Below are 24,112 nucleotides of genomic sequence, written 5' to 3' on the forward strand. Positions count from 1 at the left end.
GATAGATGTATGTTAGGTTAGGTTGTGTGGAGCGATGCACATCTGGGACACTTTCTGATTGGTATTATGAAGATTTGCCCATCCACACTAAAAAAAAGGTTAGGTTAGGTTAGGTTAGGTTAGGTTAGGTAAGGTTAGGATAGGATAGGTTAGGTTAGGATAGTTTAGGTTAGGTAAGGATAGGATAGGTAAGGTTAGGTTAGGTTAGGTTAGGTTAGTTTAAAGTTTTATGAGAATAGAAACTGTTCGAGGTGTAACATATAAAAGTTGTATGAAATAGTAATATTAACGAAAAAAAAAAATCGTGTCTATAAAACCGTGTCAAGTTTGGCATCTGGCCGGCAGAGGGCGCGAGTGTCTATAAAACCGTGTCAAGTTTGGCGCTTGGCCGGCAGAGGGCGCTAGTGTCTATAAAACCGTGTCAAGTTTGGCGTCTGGCCGGCAGAGGGCGCTAGTGTCTATAAAACCGTGTCAAGTTTGGCGTTTGGCCGGCAGAGGGCGCTAGTGTCTATAAAACCGTCTCAAGTTTGGCGTCTGGCCGGCAGAGGGCGCTACTGACTATAAAAACTTGTAAAGTTTGGCGACTGTCCGGCAGGGGGCACTAGTGTCTATAAAACCGTGTTAAGTTTGGGTCTGGCCGGCAGAGGGCGCTAGTGTCTATAAAACCGTGTTAAGTTTGGCGTTTGGCCGGCAGAGGGCGCTAGTGTCCATAAAACCGTGTTGAGTTTGGCGTTTGGCCGGCAGAGGGCGCTAGTGTCTATAAAACCGTGTTTAGTTTGTCTTCTGGCCGGTAGGATATAAGAACTTGTCGAAAAAGATCAATTGTGAAAATTGAATGGGGGTGTTCTGTATGTAGAAGCCGTTCGGGGTGTAACATATAAAAGTTGTATGAAAATAGTAATACAAAGGGAAAAAAGTATTATGAAATTAGATTGCCGCTCGATATAGATACTTGTCCAAAAATAAAGAGATAGATGTATGTTAGGTTAGGTTGTGTGAAGCGATGCACATCTGGGACTTTTTCTGATTGGTATTATGAGATTTGCCCATCCACACCAAAAAAAAGGTTAGGTTAGGTTAGGTTAGGTTAGTTTGAAGTTTTATGAGAATAGAAACTGTTCGAGGTGTAACATATAAAAGTTGTATGAAATAGTAATAACGAAAAAAAAAAATCGTGTCTATAAAACCGTGTCAAGTTTGGCACCTGGCCGGCAGAGGGCGCTAGTGTCTATAAAACCGTGTTTAGTTTGGCGCCTGGCCGGCAAAGGGCGCTAGTGTCTATAAAACCCTGTTAAGTTTGGCGTCTGGCCGGCAGGGGGCGCCAGTGTCTATAAAACCGTGTTAAGTTTGGCGTTTGGCCGGCAGAGGGCGCTAGTGTCTATAAAACCGTGTTAAGTTTGGCGTTTGGCCAACAGGTGGCGCTAGTGTCTATAAAACCGTGTTTAGTTTTTCTTCTGGCCGGTAGGATATAAGAACTTGTCGAGGTGTAACATATAAAAGTTGTATGAAATAGTAATAATATCGAAAAAAAAAAAATCGTGTCTATAAAACCGTGTCAAGTTTGGCGCCTGGCCGGCAGAGGGCGCTAGTGTCTATAAACCGTGTTTAGTTTGTCTTCAGGCCGGCAGGTGGTGCTAGTGTCTATAAAACCGTGTTAAGTGTGGCTTCTGGCCGGCAGAGGGCGCTAGTGTCTATAAAACCGTGTCGAGTTTGGCGCCTGGCCGGCAGAGGGCGCTAGTGTCTATAAAACCGTGTTAAGTTTGGCGTTTGGCCAACAGGTGGCGCTAGTGTCTATAAAACCGTGTTTAGTTTTTCTTCTGGCCGGTAGGATATAAGAACTTGTCGAGGTGTAACATATAAAAGTTGTATGAAATAGTAATGATATCGAAAAAAAAAAAAAATCGTGTCTATAAAACCGTGTTTAGTTTGTCTTCTGGCCGGTAGGATATAAGAACTTGTCGAGGTGTAACATATAAAAGTTGTATGAAATAGTAATAATATCGAAAAAAAAAAATCGTGTCTATAAAACCGTGTCAAGTTTGGCGCCTGGCCGGCAGAGGGCGCTAGTGTCTATAAACCGTGTTTAGTTTGTCTTCAGGCCGGCAGAGGGCGCTAGTGTCTATAAAACCGTGTTGAGTGTGGCTTCTGGCCGGCAGAGGGCGCTAGTGTCTGTAAATTCGTGTTAAGTGTGGCTTCTGGCCGGCAGAGGGCGCTAGTGTCTGTAAATTCGTGTTAAGTGTGGCTTCTGGCCGACAGAGGGCGCTAGTGTCTGTAAATTCGTGTTAAGTGGGGCTTCTGGCCGGCAGAGGGCGCTAGTATCTATAAAACCGTGTCGAGTTTGGCGCCTGGCCGGCAGAGGGCGCTAGTGTCTATAAAACCGTGTTAAGTTTGGCGTTTGGCCAACAGGTGGCGCTAGTGTCTATAAAACCGTGTTTAGTTTTTCTTCTGGCCGGTAGGATATAAGAACTTGTCGAGGTGTAACATATAAAAGTTGTATGAAATAGTTATAATATCGAAAAAAAAAAAAATCGTGTCTATAAAACCGTGTCAAGTTTGGCGCCTGGCCGGCAGAGGGCGCTAGTGTCTATAAACCGTGTTTAGTTTGTCTTCAGGCCGGCAGGTGGTGCTAGTGTCTATAAAACCGTGTTAAGTGTGGCTTCTGGCCGGCAGAGGGCGCTAGTGTCTATAAAACCGTGTTTAGTTTGTCTTCTGGCCGGCAGGTGGCGCTAGTGTCTATAAAACTGTGTTAAGTGTGGCTTCAGGCTGGCAGAGGGCGCTAGTGTCTGTAAATTCGTGTTAAGTGTGGCTTCTGGCCGGCAGAGGGCGCTAGTATCTATAAAACCGTGTCGAGTTTGGCGCCTGGCCGGCAGAGGGCGCTAGTGTCTATAAAACCGTGTTTAGTTTGGCGTTTGGCCAACAGGTGGCGCTAGTGTCTATAAAACTGTGTTTAGTTTGTCTTCTGGCCGGTAGGATATAAGAACTTGTCGAGGTGTAACATATAGCAGTTGTATGAAATAGAAATAATATCGAAAAAAAAAAAAATCGTGTCTATAAAACCGTGTCAAGTTTGGCGTCTGGTCGGCAGGTGGCGCTAGTGTTTATAAAACCGTGTTAAGTTTGTCTTCTGGCCGGCAGGTGGCGCTAGTGTCTATAAAACCGTGTTTAGTTTGGCGTCTGGCCGGTAGAGGGCGCTAGTGTCTATAAAACCGTGTCAAATTTGGCGCCTGGCCGGCAGAGGGCGCTAGTGTCTATAAAACCGTGTTAAGTTTGGCGTTTGGCCGGCAGAGGGCGCTAGTGTCTATAAAACAGTGTTTAGTTTGTCGTTTGGCCGGCAGAGGGCTCTAGTGTCTATAAAACTGTGTTTAGTTTGTCTTCTGGCCGGTAGGATATAAGAACTTGTCGAAAAAGATGGATTGCGTAAATTGAATGGAGATGTTTTGTATGTAGAAGCCGTCCGAGGTGTGTTATAGGAAAGTTGTATGCAAATAGTTAGAATTATGAAAACCAAAGTATTATGAAATAAGATGTTCGCTCGATGTATGAAATTGTCGAAAAAGATCAATTGTGAAAATTGAATGGGGGTGTTCTGTATGTAGAAGCCGTTCGGGGTGTAACATATAAAAGTTGTATGAAAATAGTAATACAAAGGGAAAAAAGTATTATGAAATTAGATTGCCCCTCGATATAGGTACTTGTTCAAAAATAAAGAGATAGATGTATGTTAGGTTAGGTTGTGTGAAGCGATGCACATCTGGGACACTTTCTGATTGGTATTATGAAGATTTGCCCATCCACACTAAAAAAAAGGTTAGGTTAGGTTAGGTTAGGTTAGGATAGGATAGGTTAGGTTAGGATAGGTTAGGTTAGGATAGGATAGGTAAGGTTAGGTTAGGTTAGGTTAGGTTAGTTTAAAGTTTTATGAGAATAGAAACTGTTCGAGGTGTAACATATAAAAGTTGTATGAAATAGTAATAATAACAAAAAAAAAAAAATCGTGTCTATAAAACCGTGTCAAGTTTGGCATCTGGCCGGCAGAGGGCGCTAGTGTCTATAAAACCGTGTCAAGTTTGGCGCTTGGCCGGCAGAGGGCGCTAGTGTCTATAAAACCGTGTCAAGTTTGGCGTCTGGCCGGCAGAGGGCGCTAGTGACTATGAAACCGTGTAAAGTTTGGCGTCTAGCCGGCAGGGGGCACTAGTGTCTATAAAACCGTGTTAAGTTTGACGTCTGGCCGGCAGAGGGCGCTAGTGTCTATAAAACCGTGTTAAGTTTGGCGTTTGGCCGGCAGAGGGCGCTAGTGTCTATAAAACCGTGTTAAGTTTGGCGTTTGGCCGGCAGAGGGCGCTAGTGTCTATAAAACCGTGTTTAGTTTGTCTTCTGGCGGGTAGGATATAAGAACTTGTCGAAAAAGATGAATTGCGAAAATTGAATGGAGATGTTTTGTATGTAGAAGCCGTCCGAGGTGTGTTATATAAAAGTTGTATGGAAATAGTAATACAAAGGGAAAAAAGTATTATGAAATTAGATTGCCGCTCGATGTATATACTTGTCCAAAAATAAAGAGTTAGATGTATGTTAGATTAGGTTGTGTGAAGCGATGCACATCTGGGACACTTTCTGATTGGTATTATAAGATTTGCCCATCCACACCAAAAAAAAGGTTAGGTTAGATTAGGTTAGGTTAGTTTAAAGTTTTATGAGAATAGAAACTGTTCGAGGTGTAACATATAAAAGTTGTATGAAATAGTAATAATAACGAAAAAAAAATCGTGTCTATAAAACCGTGTCAAGTTTGGCATCTGGCCGGCAGAGGGCGCTAGTGTCTATAAAACCGTGTCAAGTTTGGCGTCTGACCGGCAGAGGGCGCTAGTGTCTATAAAACCGTGTCAAGTTTGGCGTCTGGCCGGCAGAGGGCGCTAGTGACTATGAAACCGTGTAAAGTTTGGCGTCTAGCCGGCAGGGGGCACTAGTGTCTATAAAACCGTGTTAAGTTTGACGTCTGGCCGGCAGAGGGCGCTAGTGTCTATAAAACCGTGTTAAGTTTGGCGTTTGGCCGGCAGAGGGCGCTAGTGTCTATAAAACCGTGTTAAGTTTGGCGTTTGGCCGGCAGAGGGCGCTAGTGTCTATAAAACCGTGTTTAGTTTGTCTTCTGGCGGGTAGGATATAAGAACTTGTCGAAAAAGATGAATTGCGAAAATTGAATGGAGATGTTTTGTATGTAGAAGCCGTCCGAGCTGTGTTATATAAAAGTTGTATGGAAATAGTAATACAAAGGGAAAAAAGTATTATGAAATTAGATTGCCGCTCGATGTATATACTTGTCCAAAAATAAAGAGATAGATGTATGTTAGATTAGGTTGTGTGAAGCGATGCACATCTGGGACACTTTCTGATTGGTATTATAAGATTTGCCCATCCACACCAAAAAAAAGGTTAGGTTAGATTAGGTTAGGTTAGTTTAAAGTTTTATGAGAATAGAAACTGTTCGAGGTGTAACATATAAAAGTTGTATGAAATAGTAATAATAACGAAAAAAAAATCGTGTCTATAAAACCGTGTCAAGTTTGGCATCTGGCCGGCAGAGGGCGCTAGTGTCTATAGAACCGTGTCAAGTTTGGCGTCTGACCGGCAGAGGGCGCTAGTGTCTATAAAACCGTGTCAAGTTTGGCGTCTGGCCGGCAGGGGGCACTAGTGTCTATAAAACCGTGTCAAGTTTGGCATCTGGCCGGCAGAGGGCGCTAGTGTCTATGAAACCGTGTCAAGTTTGGCGTCTGGCCGGCAGAGGGCGCTAGTGTCTATAAAACCGTGTTAAGTTTGGCGTTTGGCCGGCAGAGGGCGCTAGTGTCTATAAAACCGTGTTAAGTTTGGCGTTAGGCCGGCAGAGGGCGCTAGTGTCTATAAAACCGTGTTTAGATTGTTTTCTGGCCGGTAGGATATAAGAACTTGTCGAAAAAGATGAATTGCGAAAATTGAATGGAGATGTTTTGTATGTAGAAGCCGTCCGAGGTGTGTTATATAAAAGTTGTATGAAAATAGTAATACCAAGGGAAAAAAGTATTATGAAATTAGATTGCCGCTCGATATAGGTACTTGTCCAAAAATAAAGAGATAGATGTATGTTAGGTTAGGTTGTGTGAAGCGATGCACATCTGGGACACTTTCTGATTGGTATTATAAGATTTGCCCATCCACACTAAAAAAAAGGTTAGGTTAGGTTAGGTAAGGTTAGGTTAGGATAGGATAGGTTAGGTTAGGTTAGGTTAGGATAGGTTAGCTTAGGTTAGGTTAGGTTAGGTTAGTTTAAAGTTTTATGAGAATAGAAACTGTTCGAGGTGTAACATATAAAAGTTGTATGAAATAGTAATACTAACGAAAAAAAAAATCGTGTCTATAAAACCGTGTCAAGTTTGGCGTCTGGCCGGCAGAGGGCGCTAATGTATATAAAACCGTGTTAAGTTTGGTGTTTGGCCGGCAGAGGGCGCTAGTGTCTATAAAACCGTGTTAAGTTTGGCGTCTGGCCGGTAGGATATAAGAACTTGTCGAAAAAGATGAATTGCGAAAATTGAATGGAGATGTTCTGTATGTAGAAGCCGTCCGAGGTGTGTTATATAAAAGTTGTATGACAATAGTAATACAAAAAGAAAAAAGTATTATGAAATTAGATTGCCGCTTGATATAGGTACTTGTCCAAAAATAAAGAGATAGATGTATGTTAGGTTAGGTTGTGTGAAGCGATGCACATCTAGGACACTTTCTGATTGGTATTATGAAGATTTGTCCATCCACACTAAAAAAAAGTTAGGTTAGGTTAGGATAGGATAGGACAGGTTAGGTTAGGTTAGGATAGGATAGGTTAGGTTAGGTTAGGTTAGGTTAGGTTAGGTTAGGTTAGTTTAAAGTTTTATGAGAATAGAAACTGTTCGAGGTGTAACATATAAAAGTTGTATAAAATTAGTGATAATAATAAAAAACAATTATTGTGAAATTTTATTCCGCTCGACTTAGGAACTTGTCGAAAAAGATGAATTGTGAAAGTTGAATTGAGTTGTTTTGTATGTAGGAGCCGTTCGAGGTATATTATATAAAAGTGCTATGAAAATATTAACAATAACGGAAAAAAGTATTATGAAATTAGATCGCCGCTCGATGTATGAACGTCCGAGATGTATTATATAAAAGTTGTATGAAATTAGTGATAATAATGAAAAACAAGTAGTATGAATTATATTCCGGTCGATATAAGAACTTGTCGAAAAAGATGAATTGCGAAAATTGAATGGAGATGTTTTGTATGTAGGAGCCGTTCGAGGTATATTATATAAAAGTGTTATGAAAAGTATTAACAATAACGGAAAACAGTATTATGAAATTAGATGACCGCTCGATGTATGAACGTCCGAGGTGCATTATATAAAAGTTGTATAAAATTAGTGATAATAATAAAAAACAAGTATTGTGAAATTTTATTCCGCTCGACTTAGGAACTTGTAGAAAAAGATGAATTGCGAAAATTGAATGGAGATGTTTTGTATGTAGGAGCCGTTCGGGGTGTAACATATAAAAGTTGTATGAAAATAGTAATACAAAGGGAAAAAAGTATTATGAAATTAGATTGCCCCTCGATATAGGTACTTGTTCAAAAATAAAGAGATAGATGTATGTTAGGTTAGGTTGTGTGAAGCGATGCACATCTGGGACACTTTCTGATTGGTATTATGAAGATTTGCCCATCCACACTAAAAAAAAGGTTAGGTTAGGTTAGGTTAGGTTAGGATAGGATAGGTTAGGTTAGGATAGGTTAGGTTAGGATAGGATAGGTAAGGTTAGGTTAGGTTAGGTTAGGTTAGTTTAAAGTTTTATGAGAATAGAAACTGTTCGAGGTGTAACATATAAAAGTTGTATGAAATAGTAATAATAACGAAAAAAAAAAATCGTGTCTATAAAACCGTGTCAAGTTTGGCATCTGGCCGGCAGAGGGCGCTAGTGTCTATAAAACCGTGTCAAGTTTGGCGCTTGGCCGACAGAGGGCGCTAGTGTCTATAAAACCGTGTCAAGTTTGGCGTCTGGCCGGCAGAGGGCGCTAGTGACTATGAAACCGTGTAAAGTTTGGCGTCTGGCCGGCAGGGGGCACTAGTGTCTATAAAACCGTGTTAAGTTTGACGTCTGGCCGGCAGAGGGCGCTAGTGTCTATAAAACCGTGTTAAGTTTGGCGTTTGGCCGGCAGAGGGCGCTAGTGTCTATAAAACCGTGTTAAGTTTGGCGTTTGGCCGGCAGAGGGCGCTAGTGTCTATAAAACCGTGTTTAGTTTGTCTTCTGGCGGGTAGGATATAAGAACTTGTCGAAAAAGATGAATTGCGAAAATTGAATGGAGATGTTTTGTATGTAGAAGCCGTCCGAGGTGTGTTATATAAAAGTTGTATGGAAATAGTAATACAAAGGGAAAAAAGTATTATGAAATTAGATTGCCGCTCGATGTAGATACTTGTCCAAAAATAAAGAGATAGATGTATGTTAGATTAGGTTGTGTGAAGCGATGCACATCTGGGACACTTTCTGATTGGTATTATAAGATTTGCCCATCCACACCAAAAAAAAGGTTAGGTTAGATTAGGTTAGGTTAGTTTAAAGTTTTATGAGAATAGAAACTGTTCGAGGTGTAACATATAAAAGTTGTATGAAATAGTAATAATAACGAAAAAAAAATCGTGTCTATAAAACCGTGTCAAGTTTGGCATCTGGCCGGCAGAGGGCGCTAGTGTCTATAAAACCGTGTCAAGTTTGGCGTCTGACCGGCAGAGGGCGCTAGTGTCCATAAAACCGTGTCAACTTTGGCGTCTGGCCGGCAGGGGGCACTAGTGTCTATAAAACCGTGTCAAGTTTGGCATCTGGCCGGCAGAGGGCGCTAGTGTCTATGAAACCGTGTCAAGTTTGGCGTCTGGCCGGCAGAGGGCGCTAGTGTCTATAAAACCGTGTTAAGTTTGGCGTTTGGCCGGCAGAGGGCGCTAGTGTCTATAAAACCGTGTTAAGTTTGGCGTTAGGCCGGCAGAGGGCGCTAGTGTCTATAAAACCGTGTTTAGTTTGTTTTCTGGCCGGTAGGATATAAGAACTTGTCGAAAAAGATGAATTGCGAAAATTGAATGGAGATGTTTTGTATGTAGAAGCCGTCCGAGGTGTGTTATATAAAAGTTGTATGAAAATAGTAATACCAAGGGAAAAAAGTATTATGAAATTAGATTGCCGCTCGATATAGGTACTTGTCCAAAAATAAAGAGATAGATGTATGTTAGGTTAGGTTGTGTGAAGCGATGCACATCTGGGACACTTTCTGATTGGTATTATAAGATTTGCCCATCCACACTAAAAAAAAGGTTAGGTTAGGTTAGGTAAGGTTAGGTTAGGATAGGATAGGTTAGGTTAGGTTAGGTTAGGATAGGTTAGCTTAGGTTAGGTTAGGTTAGGTTAGTTTAAAGTTTTATGAGAATAGAAACTGTTCGAGGTGTAACATATAAAAGTTGTATGAAATAGTAATACTAACGAAAAAAAAAATCGTGTCTATAAAACCGTGTCAAGTTTGGCGTCTGGCCGGCAGAGGGCGCTAATGTATATAAAACCGTGTTAAGTTTGGTGTTTGGCCGGCAGAGGGCGCTAGTGTCTATAAAACCGTGTTAAGTTTGGCGTCTGGCCGGTAGGATATAAGAACTTGTCGAAAAAGATGAATTGCGAAAATTGAATGGAGATGTTCTGTATGTAGAAGCCGTCCGAGGTGTGTTATATAAAAGTTGTATGACAATAGTAATACAAAAAGAAAAAAGTATTATGAAATTAGATTGCCGCTTGATATAGGTACTTGTCCAAAAATAAAGAGATAGATGTATGTTAGGTTAGGTTGTGTGAAGCGATGCACATCTAGGACACTTTCTGATTGGTATTATGAAGATTTGTCCATCCACACTAAAAAAAAGTTAGGTTAGGTTAGGATAGGATAGGACAGGTTAGGTTAGGTTAGGATAGGATAGGTTAGGTTAGGTTAGGTTAGGTTAGGTTAGGTTAGGTTAGTTTAAAGTTTTATGAGAATAGAAACTGTTCGAGGTGTAACATATAAAAGTTGTATAAAATTAGTGATAATAATAAAAAACAATTATTGTGAAATTTTATTCCGCTCGACTTAGGAACTTGTCGAAAAAGATGAATTGTGAAAGTTGAATTGAGTTGTTTTGTATGTAGGAGCCGTTCGAGGTATATTATATAAAAGTGCTATGAAAATATTAACAATAACGGAAAAAAGTATTATGAAATTAGATCGCCGCTCGATGTATGAACGTCCGAGATGTATTATATAAAAGTTGTATGAAATTAGTGATAATAATGAAAAACAAGTAGTATGAATTATATTCCGGTCGATATAAGAACTTGTAGAAAAAGATGAATTGTGAAAGTTGAATGGAGATGTTTTGTATGTAGAAGCCGTCCGAGGTGTAACATATAAAAGTTTTATGAAAATAGTAATACAAAGGGAAAAAAGTATTATGAAATTAGATTGCCGCTCGATATAGGTACTTGTCCAAAAATAAAGAAATAGATGTATGTTAGGTTAGGTTGTGTGAAGCGATGCAAATCTGGGACACTTTCTGATTGGTATTATGAAGATTTGCCCATCCACACTAAAAAAAAGGTTAGGTTAGGTTAGGTTAGGTTAGGATAGGATAGGACAGGTTAGTTTAGGTTAGGTTAGGATAGGTTAGGTTAGGTTAGGTTAGGTTAGGTAAGGTTAGTTGAAAGTTTTATGAGAATAGAAACTGTTCGAGGTGTAACATATAAAAGTTGTATGAAATAGTAATGATAACGAAAAAAAAAATCGTGTCTATAAAACCGTGTTAAGTGTGGCTTCTGGCCGGCAGAGGGCACTAGTGTCTATAAAACCGTGTTAAGTTTGGCGTTTGGCCGGCAGGTGGCGCTAGTGTCTATAAAACCGTGTTTAGTTTGTCTTCTGGCCGGTAGGATATAAGAACTTGTCGAGGTGTAACATATAAAAGTTGTATGAAATAGTAATAATATCGAAAAAAAAAAATCGTGTCTATAAAACCGTGTCAAGTTTTGCGTCTGGCCGGCAGGTGGCGCTAGTGTTTATAAAACCGTGTTAAGTTTGTCTTCTGGCCGGCAGGTGGCGCTAGTGTCTATAAAACAGTGTCAAGTTTGGCGCCTGGCCGGCAGGTGGCGCTAGTGTCTATAAAACCGTGTTAAGTTTGTCTTCTGGCCGGCAGAGGGCGCTAGTGTCTATAAAACCGTGTTAAGTTTGGCGTTTGGCCGGCAGAGGGCGCTAGTGTCTATAAAACCGTGTTTAGTTTGTCTTCTGGCCATCAGGTGGCGCTAGTGTCTATAAAACCGTGTTAAGTGTGGCTTCAGGCAGGCAGAGGGCGCTAGTGTCTATAAAACCGTGTTTAATTTGTCTTCTGGCCGGCAGGTGGTGCTAGTGTCTATAAAACCGTGTTAAGTGTGGCTTCAGGCCGGCAGAGGGCGCTAGTGTCTATAAAACCGTGTCAAGTTTGTCTTCTGGCCGGCAGGTGGCGCTAGTGTCTATAAAACCGTGTTAAGTGTGGCTTCTGGCCGGCAGAGGGCGCTAGTGTCTGTAAATTCGTGTTAAGTGTGGCTTCTGGCCGGCAGAGGGCGCTAGTGTCTGTAAATTCGTGTTAAGTGTGGCTTCTGGCCGGCAGAGGGCGCTAGTGTCTATAAAACCGTGTCGAGTTTGGCGCCTGGTCGGCAGAGGGCGCTAGTGTCTATAAAATCGTGTTAAGTTTGGCGTTTGGCCAACAGGTGGCGCTAGTGTCTATAAAACCGTGTTTAGTTTTTCTTCTGGCCGGTAGGATATAAGAACTTGTCGAGGTGTAACATATAAAAGTTGTATGAAATAGTAATAATATCGAAAAAAAAAAAATCGTGTCTATAAAACTGTGTTTAGTTTGTCTTCTGGCCGGTAGGATATAAGAACTTGTCGAGGTGTAACATATAAAAGTTGTATGAAATAGTGATAATATCGAAAAAAAAAAAATCGTGTCTATAAAACCGTGTCAAGTTTGGCGCCTGGCCGGCAGAGGGCGCTAGTGTCTATAAAACCGTGTTTAGTTTGTCTTCTGGCCAGCAAGTGGCGCTAGTGTCTATAAAACCGTGTTAAGTGTGGCTTCAGGCCGGCAGAGGGCGCTAGTGTCTGTAAATTCGTGTTAAGTGTGGCTTCTGGCCGGCAGAGGGCGCTAGTATCTATAAAACCGTGTCAAGTTTGGCGCCTGGCCGGCAGAGGGCGCTAGTGTCTATAAACCGTGTTTAGTTTGTCTTCAGGCCGGCAGAGGGCGCTAGTGTCTATAAAACCGTGTTAAGTGTGGCTTCTGGCCGGCAGAGGGCGCTAGTGTCTTTAAATTCGTGTTAAGTGTGGCTTCTGGCCGGCAGAGGGCGCTAGTGTCTGTAGATTCGTGTTAAGTGTGGCTTCTGGCCGGCAGAGGGCGCTAGTGTCTATAAAACCGTGTCGAGTTTGGCGCCTGGTCGGCAGAGGGCGCTAGTGTCTATAAAACCGTGTTAAGTTTGGCGTTTGGCCAACAGGTGGCGCTAGTGTCTATAAAACCGTGTTTAGTTTTTCTTCTGGCCGGTAGGATATAAGAACTTGTCGAGGTGTAACATATAAAAGTTGTATGAAATAGTGATAATATCGAAAAAAAAAAAATCGTGTCTATAAAACCGTGTCAAGTTTGGCGCCTGGCCGGCAGAGGGCGCTAGTGTCTATAAACCGTGTTTAGTTTGTCTTCAGGCCGGCAGGTGGCGCTAGTGTCTATGAAACCGTGTTAAGTGTGGCTTCTGGCCGGCAGAGGGCGCTAGTGTCTATAAAACCGTGTTAAGTTTGTCTTCTGGCCGACAGGTGGCGCTAGTGTCTATAAAACCATGTTAAGTGTGGCTTCAGGCCGGCAGAGGGCGCTAGTGTCTGTAAATTCGTGTTAAGTGTGGCTTCTGGCCGGCAGAGGGCGCTAGTATTTATAAAACCGTGTCAAGTTTGGCGCCTGGCCGGCAGAGGGCGCTAGTGTCTATAAACCGTGTTTAGTTTGTCTTCAGGCCGGCAGAGGGCGCTAGTGTCTATAAAACGGTGTTAAGTGTGGCTTCTGGCCGGCAGAGGGCGCTAGTGTCTGTAAATTCGTGTTAAGTGTGGCTTCTGGCCGGCAGAGGGCGCTAGTGTCTGTAAATTCGTGTTAAGTGTGGCTTCTGGCCGGCAGAGGGCGCTAGTGTCTATAAAACCGTGTCGAGTTTGGCGCCTGGTCGGCGGAGGGCGCTAGTGTCTATAAAACCGTGTTAAGTTTGGCGTTTGGCCAACAGGTGGCGCTAGTGTCTATAAAACCGTGTTTAGTTTTTCTTCTGGCCGGTAGGATATAAGAACTTGTCGAGGTGTAACATATAAAAGTTGTATGAAATAGTAACAATATCGAAAAAAAAAAAATCGTGTCTATAAAACTGTGTTTAGTTTGTCTTCTGGCCGGTAGGATATAAGAACTTGTCGAGGTGTAACATATAAAAGTTGTATGAAATAGTAATAATATCGAAAAAAAAAAAATCGTGTCTATAAAACCGTGTCAAGTTTGGCGCCTGGCCGGCAGAGGGCGCTAGTGTCTATAAACCGTGTTTAGTTTGTCTTCAGGTCGGCAGAGGGCGCTAGTGTCTATAAAACCGTGTTAAGTGTGGCTTCTGGCCGGCAGAGGGCGCTAGTGTCTGTAAATTCGTGTTAAGTGTGGCTTCTGGCCGGCAGAGGGCGCTAGTGTCTGTAAATTCGTGTTAAGTGTGGCTTCTGGCCGGCAGAGGGCGCTAGTGTCTATAAAACCGTGTCAAGTTTGGCGCCTGGCCGGCAGAGGGCGCTAGTGTCTATAAACCGTGTTTAGTTTGTCTTCAGGCCGGCAGGTGGCGCTAGTGTCTATAAAACCGTGTTAAGTGTGGCTTCAGGCCGGCAGAGGGCGCTAGTGTCTGTAAATTCGTGTTAAGTGTGGCTTCTGGCCGGCAGAGGGTGCTAGTATCTATAAAACCGTGTCGAGTTTGGCGCCTGGCCGGCAGAGGGCGCTAGTGTCTATAAAACCGTGTTTAGTTTGTCTTCTGGCCGGCAGGTGGCGCCAGTGTCTATAAAACCGTGTTAAGTTTGGCGTTTGGCCAACAGGTGGCGCTAGTGTCTGTAAAACCGTGTTTAGTTTGTCTTCTGGCCGGTAGGATATAAGAACTTGTCGAGGTGTAACATATAAAAGTTGTATGAAATAGAAATAATATCGAAAAAAAAAAATCGTGTCTATAAAACCGTGTCAAGTTTGGCGTCTGGCCGGCAGAGAGCGCTTGTGTCTATAAAACCGTGTCAAGTTTGGCATCTGGCCGGCAGAGGGCGCTAGTGTCTATAAAACCGTGTCAAGTTTGGCGCTTGGCCGGCAGAGGGCGCTAGTGTCTATAAAACCGTGTTAAGTTTGGCATCTGGCCGGCAGAGGGCGCTAGTGTTTATAAGACCGTGTTAAGTGTTGCGTTTGGCCGGTAGAGGGCGCTAGTGTCTATAAAACCGTGTTAAGTTTGGCGTTTGGCCGGCAGAGGGCGCTAGTGTCTATAAAACCGTGTTTAGTTTGTTTTCTGGCAGGCAGGTGGCGCTAGTGTCTATAAAACCGTGTAAAGTGTGGCTCCTGGCCGGCAGAGGGCGCTAGTGTCTATAAAACCGTGTTTAGTTTGTCTTCTGGCCGGCAGGTGGCGCTAGTGTCTATAAAACAGTGTCAAGTTTGGCGCCTGGCCGGCAGAGGGCGCTAGTGTCTATAAAACCGTGTTTAGTTTGTCTTCTGGCCGGCAGGTGGCGCTAGTGTCTATAAAACCGTGTTAAGTTTGGCGTTTGGCCAACAGGTGGCGCTAGTGTCTATAAAACCGTGTTTAGTTTGTCTTCTGGCCGGTAGGATATAAGAACTTGTCGAGGTGTAACATATAAAAGTTGTATGAAATAGAAATAATATCGAAAAATAAAAAAAAATCGTGTCTATAAAACCGTGTCAAGTTTGGCGCCTGGCCGGCAGAGGGCGCTAGTGTCTATAAACCGTGTTTAGTTTGTCTTCAGGCCGGCAGAGGGCGCTAGTGTCTATAAAACCGTGTTAAGTGTGGCTTCTGGCCGGCAGAGGGCGCTAGTGACTGTAAATTCGTGTTAAGTGTGGCTTCTGGCCGGCAGAGGGCGCTAGTGTCTGTAAATTCGTGTTAAGTGTGGCTTCTTGCCGGCAGAGGGCGCTAGTGTCTATAAAACCGTGTCGAGTTTGGCGCCTGGTCGGCAGAGGGCGCTAGTGTCTATAAAACCGTGTTAAGTTTGGCGTTTGGCCAACAGGTGGCGCTAGTGTCTATAAAACCGTGTTTAGTTTTTCTTCTGGCCGGTAGGATATAAGAACTTGTCGAGGTGTAACATATGAAAGTTGTATGAAATAGTAATTATATCGAAAAAAAAAAAAAATCGTGTCTATAAAACCGTGTTTAGTTTGTCTTCTGGCCGGTAGGATATAAGAACTTGTCGAGGTGTAACATATAAAAGTTGTATGAAATAGTAATAATATCGAAAAAAAAAAAATCGTGTCTATAAAACCGTGTCAAGTTTGGCGCCTGGCCGGCAGAGGGCGCTAGTGTCTATAAACCGTGTTTAGTTTGTCTTCAGGCCGGCAGAGGGCGCTAGTGTCTATAAAACCGTGTTAAGTGTGGCTTCTGGCCGGCAGAGGGCGCTAGTGTCTGTAAATTCGTGTTAAGTGTGGCTTCTGGCCGGCAGAGGGCGCTAGTGTCTGTAAATTCGTGTTAAGTGTGGCTTCTGGCTGGCAGAGGGCGCTAGTGTCTGTAAATTCGTGTTAAGTGTGGCTTCTGGCCGGCAGAGGGCGCTAGTATCTATAAAACCGTGTCGAGTTTGGCGCCTGGCCGGCAGAGGGCGCTAGTGTCTATAAAACCGTGTTAAGTTTGGCGTTTGGCCAACAGGTGGCGCTAGTGTCTATAAAACCGTGTTTAGTTTTTCTTCTGGCCGGTAGGATATAAGAACTTGTCGAGGTGTAACATATGAAAGTTGTATGAAATAGTAATTATATCGAAAAAAAAAAAAATCGTGTCTATAAAACCGTGTTTAGTTTTTCTTCTGGCCGGTAGGATATAAGAACTTGTCGAGGTGTAACATATAAAAGTTGTATGAAATAGTAATAATATCGAAAAAAAAAAAAAATCGTGTCTATAAAACCGTGTCAAGTTTGGCGCCTGGCCGGCAGAGGGCGCTAGTGTCTATAAACCGTGTTTAGTTTGTCTTCAGGCCGGCAGGTGGCGCTAGTGTCTATAAAACCGTGTTAAGTGTGGCTCCTGGCCGGCAGAGGGCGCTAGTGTCTATAAAACCGTGTTTAGTTTGTCTTCTGGCCGGCAGGTGGCGCTAGTGTCTATAAAACCGTGTTAAGTGTGGCTTCAGGCTGGCAGAGGGCGCTAGTGTCTGTAAATTCGTGTTAAGTGTGGCTTCTGGCCGGCAGAGGGCGCTAGTATCTATAAAACCGTGTCGAGTTTGGCGCCTGGCCGGCAGAGGGCGCTAGTGTCTAAAAAACCGTGTTTAGTTTGTCTTCTGGCCGGCAGGTGGCGCTAGTGTCTATAAAACCGTGTTTAGTTTGGCGTTTGGCCAACAGGTGGCGCTAGTGTCTATAAAACTGTGTTTAGTTTGTCTTCTGGCCGGTAGGATATAAGAACTTGTCGAGGTGTAACATATAAAAGTTGTATGAAATAGAAATAATATCGAAAAAAAAAAAAATCGTGTCTATAAAACCGTGTCAAGTTTGGCGTCTGGTCGGCAGGTGGCGCTAGTGTTTATAAAACCGTGTTAAGTTTGTCTTCTGGCCGGCAGGTGGCGCTAGTGTCTATAAAACCGTGTTTAGTTTGGCGTCTGGCCGGTAGAGGGCGCTAGTGTCTATAAAACCGTGTCAAATTTGGCGCCTGGCCGGCAGAGGGCGCTAGTGTCTATAAAACCGTGTTAAGTTTGGCGTTTGGCCGGCAGAGGGCGCTAGTGTCTATAAAATAGTGTTTAGTTTGTCGTTTGGCCGGCAGAGGGCTCTAGTGTCTATAAAACCGTGTTTAGTTTGTCTTCTGGCCGGTAGGATATAAGAACTTGTCGAAAAAGATGGATTGCGTAAATTGAATGGAGATGTTTTGTATGTAGAAGCCGTCCGAGGTGTGTTATAGGAAAGTTGTATGCAAATAGTTAGAATTATGAAAACCAAAGTATTATGAAATAAGATGTTCGCTCGATGTATGAAATTGTCGAAAAAGATCAATTGTGAAAATTGAATGGGGGTGTTCTGTATGTAGAAGCCGTTCGGGGTGTAACATATAAAAGTTGTATGAAAATAGTAATACAAAGGGAAAAAAGTATTATGAAATTAGATTGCCGCTCGATATAGGTACTTGTCCAAAAATAAAGAGATAGATGTATGTTAGGTTAGGTTGTGTGAAGCGATGCACATCTGGGACACGTTCTGATTGGTATTATGAAGATTTGCCCATCCACACTAAAAAAAAGGTTAGGTTAGGTTAGGTTAGGTTAGGATAGGATAGGTTAGGTTAGGATAGGTTAGGTTAGGATAGGATAGGTAAGGTTAGGTTAGGTTAGGTTAGGTTAGTTTAAAGTTTTATGAGAATAGAAACTGTTCGAGGTGTAACATATAAAAGTTGTATGAAATAGTAATAATAACGAAAAAAAAAAATCGTGTCTATAAAACCGTGTCAAGTTTGGCATCTGGCCGGCAGAGGGCGCTAGTGTCTATAAAACCGTGTCAAGTTTGGCGTCTGACCGGCAGAGGGCGCTAGTGTCTATAAAACCATGTCAAGTTTGGCGTCTGGCCGGCAGGGGGCACTAGTGTCTATAAAACCGTGTCAAGTTTGGCATCTGGCCGGCAGAGGGCGCTAGTGTCTATGAAACCGTGTCAAGTTTGGCGTCTGGCCGGCAGAGGGCGCTAGTGTCTATAAAACCGTGTTAAGTTTGGCGTTTGGCCGGCAGAGGGCGCTAGTGTCTATAAAACCGTGTTAAGTTTGGCGTTAGGCCGGCAGAGGGCGCTAGTGTCTATAAAACCGTGTTTAGTTTGTTTTCTGGCCGGTAGGATATAAGAACTTGTCGAAAAAGATGAATTGCGAAAATTGAATGGAGATGTTTTGTATGTAGAAGCCGTCCGAGGTGTGTTATATAAAAGTTGTATGAAAATAGTAATACAAAGGGAAAAAAGTATTATGAAATTAGATTGCCGCTCGATATAGGTACTTGTCCAAAAATAAAGAGATAGATGTATGTTAGGTTAGGTTGTGTGAAGCGATGCACATCTGGGACACTTTCTGATTGGTTTTATGAAGATTTGTCCATCCACACTAAAAAAAAGGTTAGGTTAGGTTAGGATAGGATAGGACAGGTTAGGTTAGGTTAGGATAGGATAGGATAGGTTAGGTAAGGTTAGGTTAGGTTAGGTTAGGTTAGGTTAGGTTAGTTTAAAGTTTTATGAGAATAGAAACTGTTCGAGGTGTAACATATAAAAGTTGTATGAAATAGTAATAATAACGAAAAAAAAAATCGTGTCTATAAAACCGTGTCAAGTTTGGCGCCTGGCCGGCAGAGGGCGCTAGTGTCTATAAAACCGTGTCAAGTTTGGCGTCTGGCCGGCAGAGGGCACTAGTGTCTATAAAACCTTGTTAAGTTTGGCGTCTGGCCGGCAGGGGGCGATAGTGTCTATAAAACCGTGTTAAGTTTGGCGTCTGGCCGGCAGAGGGCGCTAGTGTCTATAAAACCGTGATTAGTTTGGCGTTTGGCCGGCAGAGAGCGCTAGTGTCTATAAAACCATGTTTAGTTTGTCTTCTGGCCGGTAGGATATAAGAACTTGTCGAAAAAGATGAATTGCGAAAATTGAATGGAGATGTTTTGTATGTAGAAGCCGTCCGAGGTGTGTTATATGAAAGTTGTATGCAAATAGTTAGAATTATGAAAACCAAAGTATTATGAAATTAGATGTTCGCTCGATGTATGAAATTGTCGAAAAAGATCAATTGTGAAAATTGAATGGAGATGTTTTGTATGTAGAAGCCGTTCGGGGTGTAACATATAAAAGTTGTATGAAATTAGTAATACAAAGGGAAAAAAGTATTATGAAATTAGATGTTCGCTCGATACAGGTACTTGTCCAAAAATAAAGAGATAGATGTATGTTAGGTTAGGTTGTGTGAAGCGATGCACATCTGGGACACTTTCTGATTGGTATTATGAAGATTTGCCCATCCACACTAAAAAAAAGGTTAGGTTAGGTTAGGATAGGATAGGACAGGTTAGGTTAGGTTAGGTTAGGATAGGTTAGGTTAGGTTAGGTTAGGTTAGGTTAGGTTAGGTTAGTTTAAAGTTTTATGAGAATAGAAACTGTTCGAGGTGTAACATATAAAAGTTGTATGAAATAGTAATGATAACGAAAAAAAAAATCGTGTCTATAAAACCGTGTCAAGTTTGGCGCCTGGCCGGCAGAAAGCGCTAGTGTCTATAAACCGTGTTAAGTGTGGCTTCTGGCCGGCAGAGGGCACTAGTGTCTATAAAACCGTGTTAAGTTTGGCGTTTGGCCGGCAGGTGGCGCTAGTGTCTATAAAACCGTGTTTAGTTTGTCTTCTGGCCGGTAGGATATAAGAACTTGTCGAGGTGTAACATATAAAAGTTGTATGAAATAGTAATAATATCGAAAAAAAAAAAATCGTGTCTATAAAACCGTGTCAAGTTTGGCGTCTGGCCGGCAGGTGGCGCTAGTGTTTATAAAACCGTGTTAAGTTTGTCTTCTGGCCGGCAGGTGGCGCTAGTGTCTATAAAACAGTGTCAAGTTTGGCGCCTGGCCGGCAGGTGGCGCTAGTGTCTATAAAACCGTGTTAAGTTTGTCTTCTGGCCGGCAGAGGGCGCTAGTGTCTATAAAACCGTGTTAAGTTTGGCGTTTGGCCGGCAGAGGGCGCTAGTGTCTATAAAACCGTGTTTAGTTTGTCTTCTGGCCGGCAGGTGGCGCTAGTGTCTATAAAACCGTGTTAAGTGTGGCTTCAGGCAGGCAGAGGGCGCTAGTGTCTATAAAACCGTGTTTAATTTGTCTTCTGGCCGGCAGGTGGTACTAGTGTCTATAAAACCGTGTCAAGTGTGGCTTCAGGCCGGCAGAGGGCGCTAGTGTCTATGAAACCGTGTCAAGTTTGTCTTCTGGCCGGCAGGTGGCGCTAGTGTCTATAAAACCGTGTTAAGTGTGGCTTCTGGCCGGCAGAGGGCGCTAGTGTCTGTAAATTCGTGTTAAGTGTGGCTTCTGGCCGGCAGAGGGCGCTAGTGTCTGTAAATTCGTGTTAAGTGTGGCTTCTGGCCGGCAGAGGGCGCTAGTGTCTATAAAACCGTGTCGAGTTTGGCGCCTGGTCGGCAGAGGGCGCTAGTGTCTATAAAACCGTGTTAAATTTGGCGTTTGGCCAACAGGTGGCGCTAGTGTCTATAAAACCGTGTTTAGTTTTTCTTCTGGCCGGTAGGATATAAGAACTTGTCGAGGTGTAACATATAAAAGTTGTATGAAATAGTAATAATATCGAAAAAAAAAAATCGTGTCTATAAAACTGTGTTTAGTTTGTCTTCTGGCCGGTAGGATATAAGAACTTGTCGAGGTGTAACATATAAAAGTTGTATGAAATAGTGATAATATCGAAAAAAAAAAAAAAATCGTGTCTATAAAACCGTGTCAAGTTTGGCGCCTGGCCGGCAGAGGGCGCTAGTGTCTATAAACCGAGTTAAGTTTGTCTTCAGGCCGGCAGGTGGCGCTAGTGTCTATAAAACCGTGTTAAGTGTGACTTCTGGCCGGCAGAGGGCGCTAGTGTCTATAAAACCTTGTTTAGTTTGTCTTCTGGCCGGCAAGTGGCGCTAGTGTCTATAAAACCGTGTTAAGTGTGGCTTCAGGCCGGCAGAGGGCGCTAGTGTCTGTAAATTCGTGTTAAGTGTGGCTTCTGGCCGGCAGAGGGCGCTAGTATCTATAAAACCGTGTCAAGTTTGGCGCCTGGCCGGCAGAGGGCGCTAGTGTCTATAAACCGTGTTTAGTTTGTCTTCAGGCCGGCAGAGGGCGCTAGTGTCTATAAAACCGTGTTAAGTGTGGCTTCTGGCCGGCAGAGGGCGCTAGTGTCTGTAAATTCGTGTTAAGTGTGGCTTCTGGCCGGCAGAGGGCGCTAGTGTCTATAAAACCGTGTCGAGTTTGGCGCCTGGTCGGCAGAGGGCGCTAGTGTCTATAAAACCGTGTTAAGTTTGGCGTTTGGCCAACAGGTGGCGCTAGTGTCTATAAAACCGTGTTTAGTTTTTCTTCTGGCCGGTAGGATATAAGAACTTGTCGAGGTGTAACATATAAAAGTTGTATGAAATAGTGATAATATCGAAAAAAAAAAATCGTGTCTATAAAACCGTGTCAAGTTTGGCGCCTGGCCGGCAGAGGGCGCTAGTGTCTATGAACCGTGTTTAGTTTGTCTTCAGGCCGGCAGGTGGCGCTAGTGTCTATAAAACCGTGTTAAGTGTGGCTTCTGGCCGGCAGAGGGCGCTAGTGTCTATAAAACCGTTTTTAGTTTGTCTTCTGGCCGGCAGGTGGCGCTAGTGTCTATAAAACCGTGTTAAGTGTGGCTTCAGGCCGGCAGAGGGCGCTAGTGTCTGTAAATTCGTGTTAAGTGTGGCTTCTGGCCGGCAGAGGGCGCTAGTATTTATAAAACCGTGTCAAGTTTGGCGCCTGGCCGGCAGAGGGCGCTAGTGTCTATAAACCGTGTTTAGTTTGTCTTCAGGCCGGCAGAGGGCGCTAGTGTCTATAAAACCGTGTTAAGTGTGGCTTCTGGCCGGCAGAGGGCGCTAGTGTCTGTAAATTCGTGTTAAGTGTGGCTTCTGGCCGGCAGAGGGCGCTAGTGTCTATAAAACCGTGTCGAGTTTGGCGCCTGGCCGGCAGAGGGCGCTATTGTCTATAAAACCGTGTTAAGTTTGGCGTTTGGCCAACAGGTGGCGCTAGTGTCTATAAAACCGTGTTTAGTTTTTCTTCTGGCTGGTAGGATATAAGAACTTGTCGAGGTGTAACATATAAAAGTTGTATGAAATAGTAATAATATCGAAAAAAAAATATCGGGTCTATAAAACCGTGTCAAGTTTGGCGCCTGGCCGGCAGAGGGCGCTAGTGTCTATAAACCGTGTTTAGTGCGTCTTCAGGCCGGCAGGTGGCGCTAGTGTCTATAAAACCGTGTTAAGTGTGGCTTCAGAACGGCAGAGGGCGCTAGTGTCTGTAAATTCGTGTTAAGTGTGGCTTCTGGCCGGCAGAGGGTGCTAGTATCTATAAAACCGTGTCGAGTTTGGCGCCTGGCCGGCAGAGGGCGCTAGTGTCTATAAAACCGTGTTTAGTTTGTCTTCTGGCCGGCAGGTGGCGCTAGTGTCTCTAAAACCGTGTTAAGTTTGGCGTTTGGCCAACAGGTGGCGCTAGTGTCTGTAAAACCGTGTTTAGTTTGTCTTCTGGCCGGTAGGATATAAGAACTTGTCGAGGTGTAACATATAAAAGTTGTATGAAATAGAAATAATATCGAAAAAAAAAATCGTGTCTATAAAACCGTGTCAAGTTTGGCGTCTGGCCGGCAGGTGGCGCTAGTGTTTATAAAACCGTGTTAAGTTTGTCTTCTGGCCGGCAGGTGGCGCTAGTGTCTATAAAACCGTGTCAAGTTTGGCGCCTGGCCGGCAGAGGGCGCTAGTGTCTATAAAACCGTGTTAAGATTGGCGTTTGGCAGGCAGAGGGCGCTAGTGTCTATAAAACAGTGTTTAGTTTGTCGTTTGGCCGGCAGAGGGCTCTAGTGTCTATAAAACCGTGTTTAGTTTGTCTTCTGGCCGGTAGGATATAAGAACTTGTCGAAAAAGATCAATTGTGAAAATTGAATGGGGGTGTTCTGTATGTAGAAGCCGTTCGGGGTGTAACATATAAAAGTTGTATGAAAATAGTAATACAAAGGGAAAAAAGTATTATGAAATTAGATTGCCGCTCGATATAGGTACTTGTCCAAAAATAAAGACATAGATGTATGTTAGGTTAGGTTGTGTGAAGCGATGCACATCTGGGACACTTTCTGATTGGTATTATGAAGATTTGCCCATCCACACTAAAAAAAAGGTTAGGTAAAGTTAGGTTAGGTTAGGATAGGATAGGTTAGGTTAGGATAGGTTAGGTTAGGTTAGGATAGGATAGGTAAGGTTAGGTTAGGTTAGGTTAGGTTAGTTTAAAGTTTTATGAGAATAGAAACTGTTCGAGGTGTAACATATAAAAGTTGTATGAAATAGTGATAATAACGAAAAAAAAAAATCGTGTCTATAAAACCGTGTCAAGTTTGGCATCTGGCCGGCAGAGGGCGCTAGTGTCTATAAAACCGTGTCAAGTTTGGCGCTTGGCCGGCAGAGGGCGCTAGTGTCTATAAAACCGTGTGAAGTTTGGCATCTGGCCGGCAGAGGGCGCTAGTGTCTATAAATTGGTGTTAAGTTTGGCGTTTGGCCGGCAGAGGGCGCTTGTGTCTATAAAACCGTGTTTAGTTTGTCTTCTGGCCGGTAGGATATAAGAACTTGTCGAAAAAGATGAATTGCGAAAATTGAATGGAGATGTTTTGTATGTAGAAGCCGTCCGAGGTGTGTTATATAAAAGTTGTATGGAAATAGTAATACAAAGGGAAAAAAGTATTATGAAATTAGATTGCCGCTCGATGTAGATACTTGTCCAAAAATAAAGAGATAGATGTATGTTAGATTAGGTTGTGTGAAGCGATGCACATCTGGGACACTTTCTGATTGGTATTATAAGATTTGCCCATCCACACCAAAAAAAAGGTTAGGTTAGATTAGGTTAGGTTAGTTTAAAGTTTTATGAGAATAGAAACTGTTCGAGGTGTAACATATAAAAGTTGTATGAAATAGTAATAATAACGAAAAAAAAATCGTGTCTATAAAACCGTGTCAAGTTTGGCATCTGGCCGGCAGAGGGCGCTAGTGTCTATAAAACCGTGTCAAGTTTGGCGTCTGACCGGCAGAGGGCGCTAGTGTCTATAAAACCATGTCAAGTTTGGC

The sequence above is a fragment of the Diorhabda sublineata genome, chromosome 10 (genome assembly GCF_026230105.1).
Source record: "Diorhabda sublineata isolate icDioSubl1.1 chromosome 10, icDioSubl1.1, whole genome shotgun sequence".
Classification (NCBI taxonomy): Eukaryota; Metazoa; Arthropoda; class Insecta; order Coleoptera; family Chrysomelidae; genus Diorhabda; species Diorhabda sublineata.